The 21,783-nt window shown below is 44.3% G+C and overlaps 1 long non-coding RNA gene across 2 annotated transcripts in view; it reads left to right on the top strand.

Moving 5' to 3' along the window:
- Window positions 1-21,783, top strand: part of LOC129676690 (uncharacterized) — an 89,801-nt gene that overhangs the window by 45,161 nt on the left and 22,857 nt on the right. Inside the window, exons 2-3 of one of the 2 annotated variants that reach the window (XR_008720105.1) lie at window positions 13,190-13,289; window positions 16,012-16,068. This is a non-coding gene — a long non-coding RNA (uncharacterized LOC129676690). Of the gene's footprint in view, window positions 1-13,189; window positions 13,290-16,011; window positions 16,069-21,783 lie in introns of those variants that run through there. The other variant, XR_008720106.1, reaches the window with a different exon arrangement.

Raw genomic sequence — 21,783 nt, 5'->3', positions numbered from 1 at the left:
TTCTTTCTTTCTTTCTTTCTTTCTTTCTTTCTTTCTTTCTTTCTTTCCTTTCTTTCTTCCTTTCTTCCTTTCTCTCTCTCTCTCTCTTTCTTGGTTCTTAAAGAGAAATGGAGGAGGAGTGGCTCTAGACAAGAGGGGCAGTGTGTGTATGTGTATGTGTCAGGGCAGGAAGGGCAGACTGGGAGGAGTGGAGAGGGGAACTGCAGTTGGTATGTAATGTACGAGAGAGGAATAAGCAAGAAGAAGTAAGTGTATAAGTGAGATGTACAGAGATTATTAAATACAGTGTTGCTATAAAAACACAACTCTCAAAACAAGAAACAAAAACAAAACAAAAAACAAGACAAACAAAAGTTTGGATATGCAGAGCCATAGGATGACCTGGCAGGACATGTTGGATTGGAGATAGCAGTGGGAATTGCCCTGAGTTTGATTTTAGGAGAAGGTTAGGATGTGGTTAGAAGCTTAGGACTGATTTCCACTTGCCGGGTAGACAGGGAATACAGGAACCAACACCCAGGACAAGAACATACCAAGCTTTGGATGCACTGGCCTTGGAAGTGTGGCGTTTCTGGGGGCCTGGTGAGGGTCAGGCTTGCTCTATTGTGAAGCAAGTCTGGGGGAAGGGGGGGCAGCTTGTGACAGCACTGATAACCATACTGAGGGTTAACGCAGCTCAGGGTTTTCCGTCAGAGAAGAGATAGGAGGGCCTGGGAAATGGCTTACTGGGTAAAGGGATTGCTATGCAAGTATGAGACCTGAGTTCGATTCTCCCACACCCACATGTAAGCTGGGAGTGCATACCTATATAATCCCACTATTGTGGGGAGCAGGAGGATGCCTGAGGCTTGCTGGCCAACCATTCTAGCCCAAACAGTGATCTTCAGGTTAGGTGAGAGACGCTGCTTCAAAAAATAAGGTGGAGAAGCAACGGAGGACATCTCAACACAGGCTCACAAAGGTAAGCACACCCAATAGCGTGAATGATATGCATACCTGACCACACACAAGTAAGGAAATGGGTGGTGCTTAATGAGGAAAGTAGGATGAATGCAGGAGTTTTTTTCCCCATGAGGTAATTTTGTATTAATTTTTTGGAGTCAGCATCCATAATAACGGGTATTGTAATGATTTTTAATGTATGTTTATTGTTGTACTTTGCCCATATTTAACCTGCCTGCCATTGCCTTTCCTGTCGCCATTCCTCCTCGTGCCGGTCTCATTCTTTTCCCCACACAGCTCTTCTCTTTTCGTCTGTCTGTCTTTTCTGCATCTGTCTCTCTCTGAGCCTCTGAAGGAGGAATTTTATATACACTTAAAAAACTCTTTTTAAAAAAACATTTATTTATGATGTGTGTGTGTCCATATCATGGCACACCTGTTATTTAACCTGAGTACTGAGAGGCTTCTTCATGCCACTCAGAATCTGTGGCCGTTGGACCAGTATTTGCCATGTGATTACAGGACAACTTGTGGAAATAATTTCTCTCCATCCATCATATGGGCTCAAGAAGACTGAACTCAGATTGCCAGGCTTAGCGGCATGTGCTTTTTATTGCTGAGTCATCTTGCTGGACCCCTTGAAGTGGAAATTTTTACAAATGCAAGATAAATGAGTTTTGCTTTTTTTTTTTTTTTTTTTTTTTTTCTTTTTTTGGCGTGGTGGACGGTCTGGCTGCAGAGAAGAGGCTGTCAGAAGTGCCCCTCCCACTGCTGTCACTGTCCCCTAGACAGACACCGCAAAGAGATCTGAGAGAGTGCTGGGTGCCATAGAGGAGGTAATGGGATAGGGGAAAGATGCAGGCAGGCATGGAGACATGAAACACTGTCTCCAATGAAGGGCAATCGCATCTGAAGTAATTTGAAGATTGACAGGAAATTCATAAGAGGAATATGGAGTTCCATTTACAATGGTAAGGGATCGCCTCGTCCACGGCTTCCCGACCTCTGGAAGAACCGCAGTTGCTGCTGGCACGGTCCCAAAACATGAAATGTAAAATGGAATTGAATAATCTCTCCTAAATCAATTCTGTGAGCCAAATGACCTACAAAGCGGTGTGATATAGTGCAGGTGTATAGCACAGAGAGCCGCTGTCTGCTGGGTACATTACCGTGATTGGGTTTGAAGATAACCAAATGCCAACGCCGTTGATTTCTGGGACCTGGTCTCTAGTTAACCTCCACCAAGCTGTCAGTGCCCGCATCTGTTTGCTTCGGAGCACTGGTGTGAGGCGAGCTCTCAGGCAAGGGCCCCTGTGAGCTGCTGCTTTGTACAGTGTGGGCAGGGGTGTGGGTGAGCTCCGGCTGCTTCCTGAAAGCGTGGCTCCTTCCTGTGTTTCTTATAATGTTGCTCTTTATACTTACTTGCCCTGGAAACGCCCTCGAGCTCAGGGCTTTACCCTAATGAGTAGAGGTCTCCTTGTCAGGTCACTGCAGGACCCAGACTAGATTGTTGGGTACAGCGGTGACTTGAAGGTGAGACAAAATATCAGCTCTCTTTACCAGCTCAGAAACTGGACTGCACAGAGAGACCTTTGCACTTTTGGAATCTCACTTGGCTGTATCATCCTCAGTGGGTATGGAGACAAGGGCCTCTAGCTGTTCCTTAGGGACCAACAGCTAATGGTTGGGTTTTGTTTGTTGGTTTTTGTTTGTTTGTGTGTTTTTTGAGATTCTTGGGATAACTGACAGGCTACTTCTACTTAAACTTCACTTTTTAAGGCATTTCTAGGGTTTTCTAGTACTGGTTTATAGGGAAAGCGACCTCTACGGAAGATGTCTGGTGGGGCTACAGAGGACCAGGGATCTGCATGTTTTTGTGTGGTCACATGTGGGCTCATCTATTGTTCCCCCCTTCAACTTTTTACAACCTAGAAGCCATTCTTAATTATAGGCCACACAAAAACAGCTTGTTAGCCATACCTCACCGACCTTTGTCTTACTTTCTGACCAAGGCAGAAGTAAGATATTGAGTTGGCCATAGTGTCCTTAACCGAATTCACCTAGGACTGAGAGCACAAAGCATGCCCAGTGGGCATTGGTGTCATTGTGACATTTGGTGTTGGAAAGGACCCTTACTTGTATGTATGATAGACTGCCACCACGCAGGCACTGAGTTGCCAACACAGTCTTTGTATTTAGAGATCCACCTTGCTGGTGGCTGCAGGAATACTGGGTGCAGTGGACCTAAACAAGCCTTTTCTTTTCCTGGAGCAGAAAAGCTATCAGGAGTGGGGGGTTCTGCTGTGCCCCCCAGCCTGGAAAGCAGAATCTCTGGGGCTTATAGCCACCTCCTTTCAGAGCCACTGGTATGACCCATAACTTTAGCACCTGAGAGTTGGCATCTCTGTCTGCCCTGCCTGTGTCTTCAAGCCACTGATCTCTAGGGCGCAGTCTTGAACATGTTCTATTGATAGTGCAGGCTTTGCTTTCCCTGCCTCTCTGGTCTCCCTACTTCTTCACTAACACTTTCTGTTCCTTTCTTTTCCTACCTATCCCTCTTTATGTATCCTTCTGTCCCTCATCTGAACCTGTAAATGCTATAGAATGAGCATGGTTTTGGCTTCATCAGCAAATACTATGTCCAGTGGGCATAGATTCCGAGGGGCATGAGCAGTCTGCTTAGGACATGCTGAAGGTGCAGCTAAGACATGGGTGGAGGCTCGTACAGCCGTGAGGCCAGGGCAGCTTGTCTGATGTCTTCGAAGCCTCTGTGCTAGCTCTGAAGCTCACCCCCTGCACACTTTGGTAACTGAATGTGCACATTCCTTGCAGTAAGAAGGAAGGGGAGGGAAGAGGGAGGAAGAAAAGAGGATGGATGAATGGAGGGAGGAAATATGGAGGAAGGAAGGAGGAGGAAAGGCAAGCAAGGAGTGGACCCTCATCTGAAGAGCAGGGCACCGAGTCTGATAGAAGCCCCAGAAAGGAATGTGTTTTTTTTTTTCTTCAGACGTCAGAGCTTCTCAAGCTTAATATGTACAAGACTCTACCAAGTTTTATTTTATATGCATATGTATTTTGTCTGCATGTATGTCTGTGCATTACATGCATGCATTGTCTGTGGAGGTTAGAAGGTGTTGGACCCCCTAGAACTGGAGTTACAGATGGCTGTCAGCTACTGTGTTGGTGCTGGGAATTGAATTCAAGTCCTCTGATAGAGCAGTCAGCACTTGTACTTTCTGAGCCATCACTCCAACTCTTCTGAATTGTAAAAATCCAAATTTAGAGCCAGTAGATATGAGGGTTGGGAGTCTGCATTTTTTTTTTTTTCCTTCAGTCCATGCTTTGAGAGGCTCTGGCCCAGACACATGATCCACTGCAGGTGTAATCAGATTTGCTCCAGAGGGTGGCTGCCAAGTATAGGTTGTGTTGTTAGGATCATGACATCCAAGTGCAGTGGAGGCTCTGAGGGAGGGGAAAGTCCTGCTTTCCCACGTGTTGCCTGCTTGCTGTTAGGCTCCTGTGAGGGGGGAGGGTATAGGCGGGGAAGTGTCAGGAGCTTCTGTGCTGAAGCATCTGCTTAGGTTCAGAGCCCCAGCCTCAACCCAGTGTCATCCAAATCCTGCTCCTGCATCCCGGACTGGGCAGCTGGATGCTCACAGGTAAGATGGGCATTGAGGCTTAAAGTGACTAAGACTGGGCCAACACACTGGGTCATGATTTTCCTTGGGCATCTCTGACTTCAAAGCCCCTATTTACTGGAAATGACAGGACTGAGAAGGTGAGCCTGGCTCAGAGAACCCTGACCCTGCTCATTCTCCATGCTTCCTCCTTGGTTCTGTGAGCAGTGCCGTTTAAGGGCCTGATGCTTGAAAAGAGTTTTAGACTGGTCCTGGGGAAAGGAGCATATTTAGGGTCACAGTGTGGGTGCTGTGTGTGTGGCAGGGTGGCTTGCAGCAGCCTGCCTCACCAAGGGGATGAGTCATGTTCTGGTCATCCTGAGGGTATCCTGAAGCTTACCGGCTATCTGGTGTGTGTGTGGGGAGGTATGGCTGGGGAGGGGTTGCAGAGGGAATCTTATGGCTTTTAAAAGTCTTGTCCAGCTTACGTTGCTTGTGGAATGTATTTGGGATGCAGTGTTAGCCAAGAAGCCAGGAAGGACAGCACCCAAGGTTTGGACACTAGGACTTTTTTTTTTAAGCGGTTTCAGAACCTCACATGTTTAAGAAATTAAGTGGAGGGATCATGTGTAAAACATAGCTTACCTTAACATACATTGTGAAAGGAGTCAGTGTGTCATTGAATTAGAGTAAGGAAAGCCAGCGAGTGTAGCATGTGGCAGGGAGAGTTTGATAGCGAAAAGGGTTAATCCCTTCCTGGCTCAGAAATAGCCCAGAGGAGCACTGTCCAGGAGCTAATGCATATTGATGGGTGTGACTCATGTGGCTCTGGAAGCTTTTAGGGCCTGGCCCTGTTTCAAGACAGACTCAAGACGCCGCCTGATCTTTCTCTGGTAGGAAGAACCCTTTGTCTCTACGGGGGGTTTTGCACTACTCTCGGAAATGTTCATTGTTTAGAGAGCTCGGCTTGTGGATGGGTGTGGCCATGCTGCAACTCCCGTGGGCACGTCTTCAGCAGTGTAGCCGTAGGCAGAGGGACCCTCAGGATGGAGTATGGAACCTTGACCCAGGAAGCATAATTTCAAAGACTTGCTAGATAGGAAATTTTTATACAAACTACTTAGCCTCTTTGGACCTTCATTCCCAAATCTGTGAAAAGGAAAGAGTGGTCCCAGAGGTGCTGAGTTGGTGTGAGGGGTACAGCAGTGCACAGAAGATGCCAGGCATGGCAGGTGCTCACCAAGTGGGGCTTCACGAGCTAGTGACCCACTGACATGGCGAGTTTTTATGCTTCCCCCTCTCTCTTTGATTATTCAGTGCCCTAAGCTGAATAGTCAACACTGGAATTGAGGAACACTTCTGAGTCAGTCATTGTATGCTTTCCTTCTTTTAGGATCAAGCCCACCCCATACTTACAGCAAGGAAAATACTGCTTCTTAAATACACTCAGTTGCTCTAAGATAATAGCTCTGCGTTGTTCTGCCACTTGGCCTCCACTTGGACACACCTTTGCCCTGTCATCTTTGGCAGATTTTCAGGATTAATACTGCTGGGAAAAGTTGCATTTTCCCTCTAGGAGTAGACATTGACCGGAGTATTTTTCTTTAATGCTGTTTTTCCCCCTTTTAATGTGTTATTTTAGAGTTTTAGGTTTCTAGACCAATTGTGAAGATGACATAGAGAATCTTTCTACACCTCACACCGAGCTCGTCATTTGACATTGGCAAGGGACGCTTGTCCTGGTTACCGCTACCACAGAGGCACTGCTACTAAATTCTGTTCTTCAGGGTTCTTCAGTTTCCTTCTCTTGTCCTTTTCTCTTCTAAGATCCTATTCAGGGGACATATTACAGTGATCCTCATCTCAGGCCCATCCTGGAGGCTATGGCTTCTCACACTTTCCTTTTTTGTTGTTTTTAAAAGACACACACACACACTTTTTTATGTGAGTGGGTGTTTTACCTGCATTTATGTCTGTGTTCCATGTGAGCTCAATGCCTGCAGAAGACATCAGTTGGGTCGCTGGAACTGTTGTGAGCCACCATATGGCTTGTGGGAATAGAACCTAGGTCCTCTGGAAGAACAGCAGTGCTATTGAGTGCTATTGCACCCTTTCTCTAGCCCTCATTGTCCTGTTTGATGCCCTTGACTTTTTTTCCGGAATGTTCTTCACTGACACCTGCTGGGGTCCATTGTATTGACCCAGGGTCCTGGGTGTTGGGAAAGAAGATCACAGGAGAACACTGTTTTTCACATCTGAGGAAGCACACAGTCAGCTCAACTTAGCACTGAGTTGTGGACCTGGACCCGTGCTGGGGATGTGTCCAGGCTGTCCAGGACAGTGACTGTTTCTCTTCTTTGTGCCATAGTATTGGGGGAAAAGTCACTGTGAGCAGGGAGCACTTACGGAGAGGTGTGCTTCACTTCACTGAGAACAGAGGAGCTTTATGCACGATTTGCAATTACCCTTGGGGATTTGTCTGTTTCTCTCCTATTTATTGGTATAAAGTTGTTCATTTTATACTTTGGCTTATGGTTGCTTTACGCTACCTTATTTTCAATTTATTTCAACTTTGGATTTTGGGAGGTCGTTTTTTTTTTTTTTTTCCTTCTGTATCTTTTTATATACACTCATCCGTGTGTGTGTGTGTGTGTGTGTGTGTGTGTGTGTGTGTGTGTGTGTGTTGTTAAGGACTTTTTCCTTGCTAGGTTTTATGTTCAAGACTCGCTTTGTTTATTTCCTGCCCCTGTCCTGGGATCATTCACATCTCTAAGGAATCCTTGTTTCTTTTTATCAGCAAATAGAAAAAGAAGTCAGTATGCCTCTCCCAGCCTCTGACTTTTACCCTTTGTCAGTGGATCATCATAGCCTCTTCTCTTGCTTGTGATTAACCCCTGCAGGCAACAGTGAGGCACCTGCTTCCCACTGTTAGTCATTCCCTGCTGTTCCGCCCAGCAGATGTGTAGAAAGTGTAGGAACTGTTAACTCGTGTTCCTCAAGGGACAGCCTTACCAGCCGGAACACAGTGCTTGTATGGACTTTATTTCACCTTCTGCCTAACAGACTGGGCAGCTCCAGAATGAGTTAGATGAGTACTGTTTGCCCACACATTTAGTGAGAAGTTTTACTATTTTTGTGGTGGTTAAGGCTGTACTGTCAAATTCTGCATCCTGCTTTGGGATTGTCCCAATGTTCTGGATTATTCCTATAAAAAAAAATTCATGCAATCAGGTTTACATTTAATGCTGTAAAGTTCTATAAGAATTTGCTAATTGCTTTGTATCTTTATAGCTGTCATCATCGTATCATACAGGAGAGTTTTACTGCCCTAAAAATTTCTTGTGCTCCACCTGTCCACCTCGCCTCCTTAGTCATGGGTAACTACTGATCTGCTTCCCAGCTTACTTTCCTTGTTCCAGAATGTTATATTGCTGGAGCCGCACAAAATGTAACTTTTCCAAATGGGCTTTTTTCACTGTGGCACACATGTATTTGTGAATCATCTCTATCTTCATAGCTTGTCAGCTCACATCTTTTTATTGCAGAATAAGATTCTATGAATGTGCCCTCTTGCTTTCCCATTCGCCTAATGAAAGATATCTTGGTTGCTTCAGTTTTTTACAATCTAAATCAAGCTACTCTTAAAGTTTGTGTACAGGTCTTTATGTGAAGGTAGGTTTCCATCTTATTTGGGGGTTATTTCAGGTAGCGTATTGGTGGGGAGCTATGGGCAGAGTGTGTTTAGTTTTAGGGAACTGTCTACCTGTCTTTGTGAGTGGTTCCACCATCCTGTCCTGCACCCTTAAGCTGAGAGTCCCTACATCTTTGTCAGAGTTTGGTATTGTCAGTTCCTTTCATTTTAATTCTCTTAGGTATGAGGTTATAGCTTATTGTTTTAATGTGCAGCTCCCTGATTTTGCTGGGTTTTTATCTGGTGAACTAGTTTGGAAAACTGATTCTCTTGGGCCTCTCTCTTCCCAAAGATATCTTGCCTCTGAGACTCCTACTGACAGTATAAACAGTGGTCTGTGGTCAGTTAGCTCGATTTGCTCTTGAGGTCTACATTCCTACAATAATTATGATTACACATTTCTAATGAGGTTGCTTCTACTCCGTAATTTATGGCATGCTGTTGAGCCTTTGCAGTGAAGTGTACATGTAGGCCAGGAGAATTTGAGGGTGTGAATTGCTATTTAGACTATAATAGTTCTTTAGTCCCAGATTTCAGCATGCTACTATTGCTCTGACATTGAACTTGGTTTCCTTTGCTCATTCACAGCAAAGCCCCGTTGGCTAGTACCTTGGCCTTACTTTCCGTATCTCTGGCATTGGCTTGCAGCCTGCTTCTACAGCTTGCTGACCATGTGTCTCTATAGTTTGGTCTGTGCTCCATCCAAGCTGGGCTGAGCCTCTAACCTTGCTCTTGGTTTCCACCTGCCAAGTTTGCCCTTCAGAAGACTATATGCCTGGTTCTGTCCACATGCCAACAACCTTGTCTTCTACATAGTTCTGCTTTACTCGGGAGGAAGCCATGTTTGCCTTTGCCCCTTATAAGGGTGGAGGAGTCCACCTAACTTTGTATTAAAGCCGTCTATGAAACTGGCTCCTCTCCTTACACCATGTGACCCCCTGGAGATGTACCTGCACCTCTGACTTCCTGCTTGCTCTGCTGCCTGTCAGGAGGCTGTGGCCTGCATGCTTGAGCTGGGAGTGTGCACTGGGTAGCAATCTTCTTAGGGTAGCAACCGTCACTCTGCCGTCTCAAATAGGCCCCTGGGGCCTTATTTCCACAGCAGCACCCAGAAGGATGGGATGGAGATGTTCAGCACTGTGGCATGTGACTGTCAGCTTCACTGGGGTTCTCTGGAGTTCACTGGGAATGTAGGCTTGATTCCTTTTGTCACAGACAGATTCCTGAACTGGGGTTCTTATTTGTAAATCTGCTTCAACAGCTCCTCTTGAGAGACTTTTTCTGATGATCTCTGTTAGTTCTATTTTGCAACGCTGTCATAGTTACTTTTCCTGTTGCCATGATAAAGTACTCCGACAATAGGGCTGGAGAGATAGCTCAGTGGTAAGAGCACTGGTTACACTTCCAGAGAACCAGGGCTGGAGTCCCAGCACCCGCATTGCAGCTCACAACTGCCTGTAACTCTCTTTCTAGGAAATCTGTTACCCTCTTCTGGCCTGTATGGGCACAAGGCACATATGTGGTGTACAGACCTACACATAAAACAATACTTGGCAAAAGCCGCTTAAAGAATAAAGAATTTGTTTTGGGTTGTAGTTTAAGAGTACGATCTATCATGTGGAGAGCTTGAGGCATTGCCCCGGAAGTCAGGATGGGGAATACTGCCATACCCAGCCAGCATTCTCCTCTTTTGTGCTATCCAGGACCAAACCCCAAAGAATGGTGCTGCCCGTTTTTAGGGTGAGTCTTTCTACCTCAATTAGTATAATCAAGTTAATCCCAAGTGACATGGTCAAAGACTAACCTCAAGATAATCTTTCTTAGATGTGCCTGCACTCTCCTAGGTGATTCTAGATTCTGTCAAGTTGACAGACAACTGTAACCATTACAGTTCCTGTGATTAAAAATACCACGCTAAAGTAATTTACTTGTAGAAAGAGTTATTTTGGTTCCTAGTCTGAAGGCATACAGTTGTGATGGCTAATTGTTGTCAACATCACACACTGGGGAAGAGGGACCCTCAGTTGAAGAATTTCTTTCGTCAGATTGGCCTCTGGGCTTACCTGTGGGATGTTTTCTCTGTTGCTGATTGCTGTGGGTGGCGCTATCCCTTGGCAGGCATGCCTGAACTACGGAAGAAGGTAGCTGAACATGAACCTGGGAGCAAGCCAGTCAGTAGCATTTCTCTGGTTTCTGCTTCAGTTCCTGCTTGAGCTGCACCCTAACCTCCCTCAAGAATGGACTGTGACCTGGAAGAGTAAGCTAAAGAAATCCTTTCCTTCTCCAAGTTGCTTTTTGTCAGTGTTTTATTACAATAACAGAAAGCAAAGCACAGTCCATCATATGGGGAAGGCATGGTGGAGCCAGCTTCATGGTGGCAGGAGCTTGCTGTGGGGACTCCTCATAGCTAAGCAGACCAAGAGATAGGACAGGAAGTGGGGCTAGTTGTAATTACTAAGTCCTAACCCCTTCTTAGAGTTCTACTTATCACAGCTAAGCCTCACATCCCCAAAGTTCTACCTTTCCTCCAAATGCTGCCAGCTGGGGACCAGGTGTTCAAAGTGAAAGCCTGTAGGGAACATTTTACACCCAGGCTATAACTGGAACCAACTAGACCTTCCCTACCTAGTGGCAGACTTGAGCGTTCTCCTTGTAAGCTTCAGGAGGGGGCCCTGCTGTCTGATGGCACACAGCCACTTGGTCAGAAGTTGCTTGCTTTTGTTCCGGTGGCTAGGGAGATGCAGAGTGTTTCTCGTCCCTGTGAAGGCAGTGGTCTGTGCACATGCTCCCGATGTACTGCCTTTCCCAAAGTTCTTCTTTCTTCAGCAGTAATTGCACTCTCATCTCCCGCTCGAAAGCCCCTGGAGCTTTTGAAAAAATAAAGAAGCTGTTAAAGCAAACCATGAAAACAGACATTCGCATTAGCCTAGGCCTTCCGTAGCCATGGTCATCAGTGTTACTGTCTTCCACCTCTACATCAGTGCCTCTCAACCTTCCTAACGCCGCCATCCTTTAATATAGTTTCTCGTGATGTGGTGACCCCAACCGTAAAATTATTTTATTGCTACGTCATAACTGTAATTTTGTTAAGAGTTGTAATGTAAACATCTGATATGCAGGGTATCTGATATGTGACCCTCAAAGCGGCTGTGAACTAGTGGTCGAGAACGACTGTTCTAGATCTTGACTCACTGGAAGGTCTTAAAGGCAAATGGCGTACGTGGAGATGTCATCCCCTGTGGTAACCGTTTCTTCTTCTGGAATACCCCCTGAAAGGCCAGTTTGAGGTTGCATTCCAGTAAACTCTTTTTCCCCAAGTGGAAACAGTATACATGAAAAAGATGATGAAGGTGTAGTACAGGAAGCACGGGCCATTGCCATTATGAAGTATTATATACTGTATACAGTCGTGCTGTGGTTTTATGTGACTGGTGCTACAGTGAGTTTGTTTATCCCAGATCGTGACACATGAGGAAGGCAGTGTGCTGTGGCCTTACGGTGGCTGCTCTGCCACTGGGAAGTGGGGCTTTTTCACTTCTTTCATAATTTATTTTTTACTGTGTTTCCCAGGCTGACCTTGAAATCTCAGGCTCAAGCAATTCTCTCCTGGCTCAGCTCCATTATGCTTTGATGGGACTGCTGTGGTCTGTCACTGACTGGTGCATCGTTAGGCGGCACATCGCTGTATCTAATAACTAAACCTCAGAATACATAGAATGCTTACATACATACGTAATAACTGAACATCACAGAGGGGATTTGGCTGACTAAGAAGCAAAAATTGATAAATATGCAATCACGTAAGCTATTACAATATTCCTTTTTTAGTAACTGGTAGATCACATTCACACACATAAAATTAATATTAAAAGTTTTAGTAACACATATCAGGTTCAGGCACGTGGTCATATACAAAATCTGTACTTATATTTGCTAATAAAGTAAATCTCATTTAGGCCATGTTCTTTGATCAAAAGAGTTAAGTGAGAAATAATAATGAAATCACAGAGAAGGAAAGCCTATGTGTTTGACATTTGAAAAAAAAATTAAAAACCATTCAAATTAAGTAAGTCACAGTAGAATTTTCTAAGATCGAATGAGTAACAGGCTAAATAAGAGTTATAGAATGTGTAGCACTCAGAAGGAAATTGATATCTTTAAAGATAAGTGTTTTAAGTTAAGATAAAAGTTGAAAGTTGATGTTTCCAAGTAAGAAAGCTAACAGAAAGTAGGGAAAAAAAAGGCTAGGAATAGAAATTATAAATGGGAATACACATTCTCTCCACAGTGTTGTGTGATAGATTACTGTGCTCTGTCACTGAACTGTCCGTTGGTTATAAGGATGAGTTTTCGGTTCTGTACCCCACACTGCCCTTGAAGTTGAAATCTTCTTGCCTCTACCTCAGCCTCCCAAGTCCTGAGGTTGCGAGGTATGCGCCACCACTCCTGTGACTCTGGTTACAGTTTGAATATTAAACCTCGGCTTTTGGATAAATGTCACTTGGTCATGCTGAATAATCTTTTTATGTATTTGTGGATTTAATTTGCTAGTATTTTTGGTGTGTGTGTGTGTGTGTGTGTGTGTGTGTGTGTGTGTGTTTGTCTCAGGCTTCTGTGAGGTTTTTATATGGTTTTGGTGTCAGACTATCGCTGTCCTCATAAAACGTCCTACAATGGAATGGGATGACATCCTTGTCTCATGTTCCGTCAAAGAGTTGCTGAAGAACTGATATTCTTTTTTTTACTTTTTTAACATTTGGCAGAATTTATTTGGAAAAAGGCTTTTCCAATTCAGTCTCTTTACTTGTCTTTTCACTTAGTTTTTATTCTTATATTTACTGTTCCTTATGATTGTATTGGATTGAATTTTCTCTCCTTTTTTAGTTTTTGGAGGCTGACCTTTGCTCACTAAGTTTTGATTCTTCTTTGTCAAATGCAGGCGTTGTTGCTGCGGTGAACCCCTGCCCTGCCCTCCGGTAGCTGGCTGCTGGCTCCTGGCCCTGAGTTCTTGGTGAAGCTGGGAAGGGGATGAGAATAGGGTGAGTTAAAAATGCCTTCTTATCACATGCTGGTCTTAACATTATCAAGTTGTTTTTCTTGAATAAACGATTCTTGGAGTCCTCCAACGTTTTATTTCCAGAGTTCTTAAACAGTTAATTGGGAAGAATTATCTTTGTTTATATGGAAGAGAGAGTGCTGAAAGTGATTATTACTCTTCCTCTCCCATTGGTCCTAGCCACTGGCATAGTTTATACTTAAGAATTAATGAAAAGGATGTGATTTCTATAAGGCGTTTTATGGAAATGGATTATACTTGCTTATAAACATCACAAGGAGAGGAGTCGTATAGTTGGCTGGTATATTTGGAAGAAAAATGTAGTGTAGGCTGCCAGTTAAATATTATACATCCTAAGAAGCCGAGGAGATGGAAACCCTGTGGATGCAGTGGAGAGCCCACTATTTCCAGAACTTCTAGGGAGTCTGGAGCCATGTTCCTCCCAGGGAGGCCATAAGAGAAGGTCACTGGGTACCGTGTTCAGAGTGTGGAGACCAGGGGTGTCTTCGTTGTCTTTAGGTGAGCAAGGTCAGTTGTCCCTTGGGTCCGGGCATCTATCCACAGCCCAGGTGGGAGCAGCTGGAGCTGCTATCGCATGGGGGCTTGGGGTAGGCCCGGAGCTAAGTAAGGAATAAGAACATCTGTACTCTTGAAGCAGAGACTATGGACAGATGTTTTCATTGTGAGTGCCCCAGTCATGACCCTACATGTGGGAGCTAAAAAAGGGCCAGATTTCTAAGGTCCAGCTTACCACATGTGGAAGTTCAAAGGCCGGTGAAAGGAAGTGGTAACTTGTAAGTCAAGTGGTCATCAGGCACAGCACCTATGGTTTGGCAAATGAATGGTAAGAAGTGGCAAAGGCTTTTAATATCTGAGAGTACCGGGACACTCACTACTGTGTGTGCTTTAAGATTCAAGAGGTTACATACACAGACTAATCTAAAATTCATATCACCTAGTGAATTATTCTCTTAAGTACATTGACAGTGAAGCCACGCAAAAATGTAGTGGTCACAAAATTTATGGCTGGATTTAGATCTTTGGAGATACTGGCTGACATCACCTTTGTAGCTACCCTTGTAGGGCCACGATAGCCTCACTTGCTGCCTTTCATATTTTTGATGTAAAGGCAACCTCAGTGGCCCAGAAGTTGTATATGATTGTTAGAACGCAGGCTGCACATGGTAGATCAGCCAACTTGAGCTAGATGACGTAGTTGCACATTCTGAGAGGATTTAGACCTGGAGTTTAGTCTGATCTGTTTCAGAGTTGAGATAGAGCTTATACTCTTGCATGCTGGGCCCCTTTGAGCTTTGCGGTAGCTTCAGGCATTTGAGGCCATCTTCCCCTTCAACATGACCCTCCCCTTCAACATGGTAGAGAGTGGTATTAGAGCCTGAACTCTTGGGCTCAGGCATGTTCCTGAATATTTCTGGAGACCAACTTTGGTGAGAATTGGAGGCAGACCTTTGTATACTAAGTTCACAGTGATTTTTATCCCTGCCCCGATGTTAACATGTGCAGATCCATTTAAAAAAGAATTCCAGTTTGAGAATCTCTGCACTTTTCCTCTACACTGTACTCAGCCACGTTTGGGCCTTGAGCGTAACTTTCTTTTTGCACTCCTCACGTGTCATCAGTTCCATCCATTCATGCCTGTTCTTGTCAGATGTTGAGCAAGTGTTTCGCAACAGGAGCACAGCTACCAGCATGCCTAGAGTGAGGCTGAACCCACTGTTCATTTGTAATGCTTGTGTTTTGGCTGTGAGGCACAGAGCCTGAGAGTCTCATCTTATGTCCCAGGATGGCTGTGAAAAATCAGGTTTCCTGAGGGCTCCTTGTTCATGTGTATGAGAAACTTTAAAAACATATATGGACTTTGAAATTTCCACCCTTCTGAATTTACCTTTAGGATATAATCAGAGAAATACTAAATGTATGTACAGAAAAATACTCATAGTATTAACCTAAATAATTAACAGTTGGAGGCAATCAAATACTCAAATAAAACATGATTAGATAAATCAGTTATTGTATTTCTATAGTACAGTGGAATATTAGATAGCAGTTGGTCTTCATAGAACTGATTTGTGACATGAAGATATATACACCCTGTTCACTGGTGCATGTGAATAGCATGTGTAAAAATAGTGAATACAACGTAAAGCTATCACGTGTATGCATGTATGGTATATGTGAATGAAGTTATGAGTTTTAAAAACCTACAGAAGGATTGCTAAAGGCTTCTGGTGTCTCTAGAGGTGGGATCAGAGCTGCTTAGTTTCACACATTTCTGAATTGTCCAAGTTTTTCTCAATGGGCACACGTTACTTTTATATTTATGGAAGAAAGAGCGTATGTTTTATTGTTAGAGAATAATTACATAACTACTAACCTGGTCTTTGAGTCTTTATAGAACCATTTTTCTAAGTATAAAGCAATCTCAACTAACAGATGTTTGATTTTCATAGACAGGTTTCTTTGAGCCACAACAAATATCATGAAAAGGCTAAAAAGATGTATGTTAAAATTATTACATAGGTGTATCTATAGTAAATTATCCTTAGAGGAGACACAAAGAGTTGATGCCACTTTGTTTCAAAATAGATAGACTTATGAGAAAATACTTAGAAAACATGCTGCTGTCTGTACCTCTGTGTGGGAATTGGGGTACTTTTAAATGTATCTCTTGTGCTTTCCTGTAGCTCCCGAGGCCTCTACACACAGAACAGGCATACATCCTACGATGGCCCATGCTTACGGAGAGCAGGATGTGAATGCATGGCCTTGTGTTTGTGCAGGGACTTCTGTACAGGGAGCCAGCTGGCCTCTGAGGGTAGGTGGCGGGCTGGGCACAGCTGGCTTCTCTGTCCCTGATTGCCATGTGGTAGGTTGTCTGGAAAATCCAGCAGGTGTATTTTTAGGCAATGCTGGTGAGTGGGCAGATAGACCGAGTCTGGTAATGACCCACTCAGAAAGCTGGGAAAGCAAAAGTGAGGAAATGACAATTTTTAACCTAAGTCCACATTCTGACACAAGTCAAAAACTCCTTTATAAATCATTGGAGGTTTATCATAAATAAAATCTACCAATATGGATTGAGACATGGAATGAAATATTTAAAAAAAAAAAAAAGGAAACATGGGTTCATACATGTATGCCTGCACTTACCTAAAGTATGATCTATTATAAACAGGAAAACAAAACAAAACCAAAAAAAGGACTTTCTCCCTAGATGTGGGCACGTGTGTGTGGGAGGCCGCGAACTTCTTCTCCATGGAGGGGTTTCTCAGCCCTGGATAGCATGGAGGGAAAGGCCGTGCAGGGTGGTGCCAGGCCTGCCTCCGTAAGCCCTCTGAGGTCTGCATCCTCCCACCCCCACAGATGCGTCATGGCCGCACATTGTCCTCACAAGGCTATTTTTTGAGCTGGAGGAGTAAACAGGCTCACCCCCATCTATTTCCTTCTCTGTTCCTCCGAGACTCAGAGTGCTAATTATTTAGAAATGGTAATTGCACCAGTGAGCCTGTGATGGAAATGGAGTCAGAACATCCTTGCCTGTCCTCCCCCAGCAGAAACCCCGGAAAGCCTCAGCTCATCCTCCCCTGGAATCTTGTTGGCACTGCAGAAGTCTGTTCTGCTGTTGGAGGCTTGGTAAGGAGACACTCTGCCCCTAGATCCGCAGGAGTCAAGGTCACCCTCTGCCTAAAGTCAGGTCCTCGCGGCGGCTGCTTAGTTCGGGGGATCCATGAAAATCTCAGCGCCTGCGGATACATTTGGCAAAGATGCCACCCAGCAGTGCGTCAGCACCACACTTCCAGATGTGTCCGTTCATAGAACACTTCGTCTAGTCCCAAGTCGTCCATGTGGCCTTTGGAGTGGCGGGCTGTACAGTTGCCCATAGGGCAGTCCGCTAGTGCTGCCCCACACTGTGCTTGTCTATCCCCGTGTGCCACTTGCTCATCCCCTCCTGATGGGAAAGGCTCCAGACCCCCATACTGTGTCAGAAGGAGCCTCAGTCCTACCCTGCCGTGACACAAATACAAAGCCCACGGAAGATGTTAGCTGCGTCACTGAAAGTGTGCGAACAACAAAGGCATATTGGATGTATGGTGATGTGCTGTGGTAGCGAGTGGGGCCAGAGACCAAGAGCAGGGGAAATCTGGTGTTGGGTTGGAACCTCAAAGGGTCTAGAAGAAATTCCCTTTCTTAGCAGGTTGCTGTTTCTTTTGGGCTGGGGTGGGGGGTGTAGGGGACACAGCCACACTCAGAGAGATGCCTACTCTTGGTGTGTGAGCTTTGTTGGGACACTGCAGTGTGCTAGAAAACCGTACGCCCCAAAGTAGGAAGGTTATAGATAAGATCCCATGAAGATAGCATGACTGCCATTTTCAAGTTCCCAAAAGGTGTATGTAGCTCTTTACGCTTTCTTTTCCCCGAGTAGTCTCTGTTGTAGAAATACGGTCCTGATGAAAACATTCTGTTGTGTGTGGATGGCTTCACATCGGTGCAGAGGTGTCTGTGCAAACCCCAACAAGTGCAAGAGCCCAGCTCAGCTCGTGCCACATGGCTGCCTTAAGCGCAGCTCTCACCTGGCTTTCTGCAGGTGTAGCACCCGAATCCTGGACAGAGAGCATCTGCTCAGACCCATGTGTGTTCTGATTATGTTTCTCCCCATTTAATTATTGGGTGCTATCTGGTGCTAAATACAATTCCTATTCCTTTCATCTGAAAAGTCTACTTCATTCTGTGATTTTTTTTTTTTTATGAGATAGAGAGAGAATACCCACAAATGTGGAGGCACACATGTCCTGGGACTTGCTGCAAACCTCTCTCCATAGTCCCCTCATTTTTTTCAGTATGCTGCCCTCCAGGGACAGGGCCTTGACCTGCGTGTTGGCCCGCACTTGGGCATCTGTCTGCCCGTCCTCTCTGCATGTGCTTCCACCAAGCTCCTTCTGGGAGCTGTTGTCCAGGTTGTGGGTTGTCGCCTGTGACACAGAGCACACAAAGCACTGTGGGGCTTTCTTTTTCTGCTGATGAGAGAGAAAACAGGCTACTGAAAAGGTTAGTAGCTCATGCTGGATAGAGCAGAAGAGAAAAACCATCAAGAATGATTGGGGCATTGCTTAACAGATGCTCATGGAAGGCTTTTTTTGAAGAGCTGATGGCTCAGTTAGGTGACAGGAAGGATCCAGGTGTGTGGCCAGGGCAAAAATAGCCTAAGGTGAGATGGAGGGTTGGTAGGTTGGTAGAGTGGAGGGAGCTAGGTGGCACAAGCCGAGGCAGACCTTTGTACCGGTGTGGGTTTACATATGCACCCCAGAACTGAAGCCACTCACCCACAGCAGGTTAATGTTTCCAGACAGAGACGTGATGAAGTGGAAGTAAAGTGCTGAACCTTTAGGGAACTTGAGAGTGGCCCAGACAGTCATGCTGTCCTCTTTGAGTTTTTATCTACAATCTGTCTGCTTTGGGGCATACAGTTTTGTAGCACACTGCAGTATTCTAACGTGCATGCACCAAGAGCAGACCTCCTTCTGGAGGGAAGGGACAGCTGGGGCTATGGGGACATATATAGAGAAGACAGGAGGCATGGTTAGGCAAGCAGGGTGACTGGATTATTGCTGAGAAGGTCTGGTATCAACCTCCAGTGCAAAAGCGTATGCGTATGAAGGAATCTGTGTTCCATTTCCAAAAGCTTGTTGGCTACAGGGAAGACGAGAGGAGCAGATTTGGTGCCCAGGTTGCACCAGTCTACAGAGAATCCTAGGTAACAAGGGAAGGAAGATGCTGAGAGATGGAGCGGCAGAAGGAGGGTGGATCAGGGATGCTGGGTGAGAATGACTCTTACCCCTATTGCTCCTCTGTGCCAGGAGCATTACGAGGATTCTGACCCCTTCATAAATATCCTGCCCTCACATCTGGAAAGATTCTCATCTCTGAAACTTGTTTTCTGCCCCTGATAGGAATGTAGTCACTCTCTTTTGATTGTGTTATTATGGCGTCTCTTTCCCTATCATTTTATTAACCTGTTTACATTTACAGAAATTTCTTATTTAAAGCACTTAGTGTGGGCTCTCTCTGTCTCTGTCTCTCTCTCTCTGTCTGTGTGTGTGTGTTGGGGGATGTGCTAGGGACTGAACCCAGGGCTTTATGTGTGCTAGGCAAGTACTGTGTCACTGATCTACTTCCCATCCCACGATCACTTTTTATTGAGTTTTTAAAACTACATAATTTAATTGGGATGATTAGACCATGTGTATTCAATATGGCTGGGTATAAATTGGTCATTTTACTAAGGATTTTCGAATCCCATGTTTTATTAGATCACACTTTTCTTTTTATTTTGGATTCATTTCACTTTATGGCCAATTTTATCACCTTTACTATCCTGTTAGCTATCTCTTTTTTTGAGAGATAACTTGGGGATTATTCATGGTATTCATCTTCAATTCACCAAATCAATTTTAATGTAGTTTCAGTCCACATGTAATATAAACCTTTACAATAATCCCTTTCTGTTCCGTTCCCCTTACTCACTAGTAAAGGTATATAACAATTATATAAGATAATTATATTATTATAAGATATTACTATTATTTCTGCTTTAAATGGTCTATTATTTTTGCAAACAAATCTTTTCTGTTTCTAGTATCTTTTCTTTAAGTCTAGAGCTCCTTCTGGTACTTTCCTTTTGTGTTCTGGACTTCTTTTAATATTATTTGTAGTTCAGGCATGTTGGATTATGAATTAGTTTAGCTTTTGTTCATTGGAAAAAGTCATACTTTTACTTTTACATTTGAAAGTAATTTTCATCCTGCCCATTGATGGTTTTTCTCTTCATTAGTCAGGGACATCATTCCATTTGCTTCTGGGTTGCACTTTTTTTTCTGAGCCCTCCTCCACCTACCATGTCTGTGTTCCTCCTTTCGTACGTAATGTTTATTTCATTTTGAAGTAAAGCTCATGGTATATGTATATTTAATGTATACAGTGGTATTTTGGGATATATACAAACGGCATAAAGGCTCCTATAATTATAATTATCCTTTTTGTTTGTTTTGTGGCAAAAGCAGCTAGCAAGCAGATTTTAATGCTGTTTTTGCTTTCTCCTGGAAAGTTGAAAAGGTACATTGTTACATTTATTTGTGTGTGTGTACATGCACATGTGCGCGCGCGTGTGTATCCACGTACATGTGTGATGGTGTTTATGTGGGGGTCAGAGGGCAGCTTGCGGGAGTTGACTCTCTCTTCCACTGTGTGGGGCGCAGGGATTGCTCTCAGGTCATCAGGCGTGGTGACAGGCACCCTCACTGGCAGAGCCCTCTGGCAGAGGCTAAGATTTTCCTTCTAGGTGATTGATTATGATACATTGGTTTAATTTCTTTTTTTGGGGGGGGATTCTGTTCGTTGGCTCATAACTTTTAGCTGAATCTTTAAAACACTTTGGGCATTCTTTTTGTTCTTCGTCTTCCATCTCCAGTTGGAACATGCCTCTCTAGTTTCGGGGAGAGAATCTTTATGTCTTTATGTTTCACTTTACAAAGTTTGGACCTAGGCAGATTGTTCCATTTCTATGTCAGCTCATCCCTTCTTCAGGGTTATCTAATATGCTGTTAATCCCCATCTAGTGTACTTTTCACCTTATCACTAGATACTTGATTTATGGCTTTCTAAAATACATTTGTTGTATCTCCTTAGCATTCTATGCTTCATATCTTTAACAAATTCAGTATATCTATTATGACCATTTATTATCTTCATATACTAATACTTTCTGTATAATTTCTCAGTTTGTTTCTTATTTACCAAACACATTCTGAGGCATATTTTTTAAAAAAAACACATACTGTTTAATTTTATTTAGTTTATTAAGTATTAAAAATATTACTGAAAACTACTCAGTGGTTTACTGTACAAGTTGGGAATTGGCTACATGTAAGAAAGACTGTGATAGCTGGGACTGAGAAGGTGGAGCGCCTTGAAGATCTGTGTGTTGGTAAGAGTCTAAACTTTGAGCTGCTAGGTGACCCTGTGGATGCTGATTTTGTATTAATTCACTGGGCTGAATTAATAGAAGGGTGGTTTTCCCAGCTTTTAGCAGGGAAAAGTTGCTGTTTTAGGACTGTTTTTAAACAGTCCTTCATAGAAAACCTGTAAGCATGATAGCTGCTAATATTAATGAAGCCCCTGCTTTATGCTGGCTCTCTCGACCTGAATATCTCCAGTAGTTATTAGCTCTGTCCCCATAGTGCTCCTGGTAGAGGGCATTGCCGTTTCCCTCCCCACCGGAGACTTAGACAGTGAAGGAACTCTCGGGCTATCTCGGTTGCGAGTGGTAGGCCAAGTCTGACTCCGTGGTGATGAGATGAGACTTCTCAAACCTTAACCTCTCCTTGGGCCTGTCAGCAGCCCTGTGAGGCTATGGAGAGCTTAACAGTCACAAACCACTGACCTCCCTGAGCTGCCACAAC

Source organism: Psammomys obesus, unplaced genomic scaffold (assembly GCF_907164565.1).
Source record: "Psammomys obesus unplaced genomic scaffold, mPsaObe1.curated_primary_1811, whole genome shotgun sequence".
Taxonomy (NCBI): domain Eukaryota; kingdom Metazoa; phylum Chordata; class Mammalia; order Rodentia; family Muridae; genus Psammomys; species Psammomys obesus.
The sequence above is the reverse complement of the archived record's forward strand: the minus strand, read 5'-3'. Positions and strand labels throughout refer to the sequence as shown.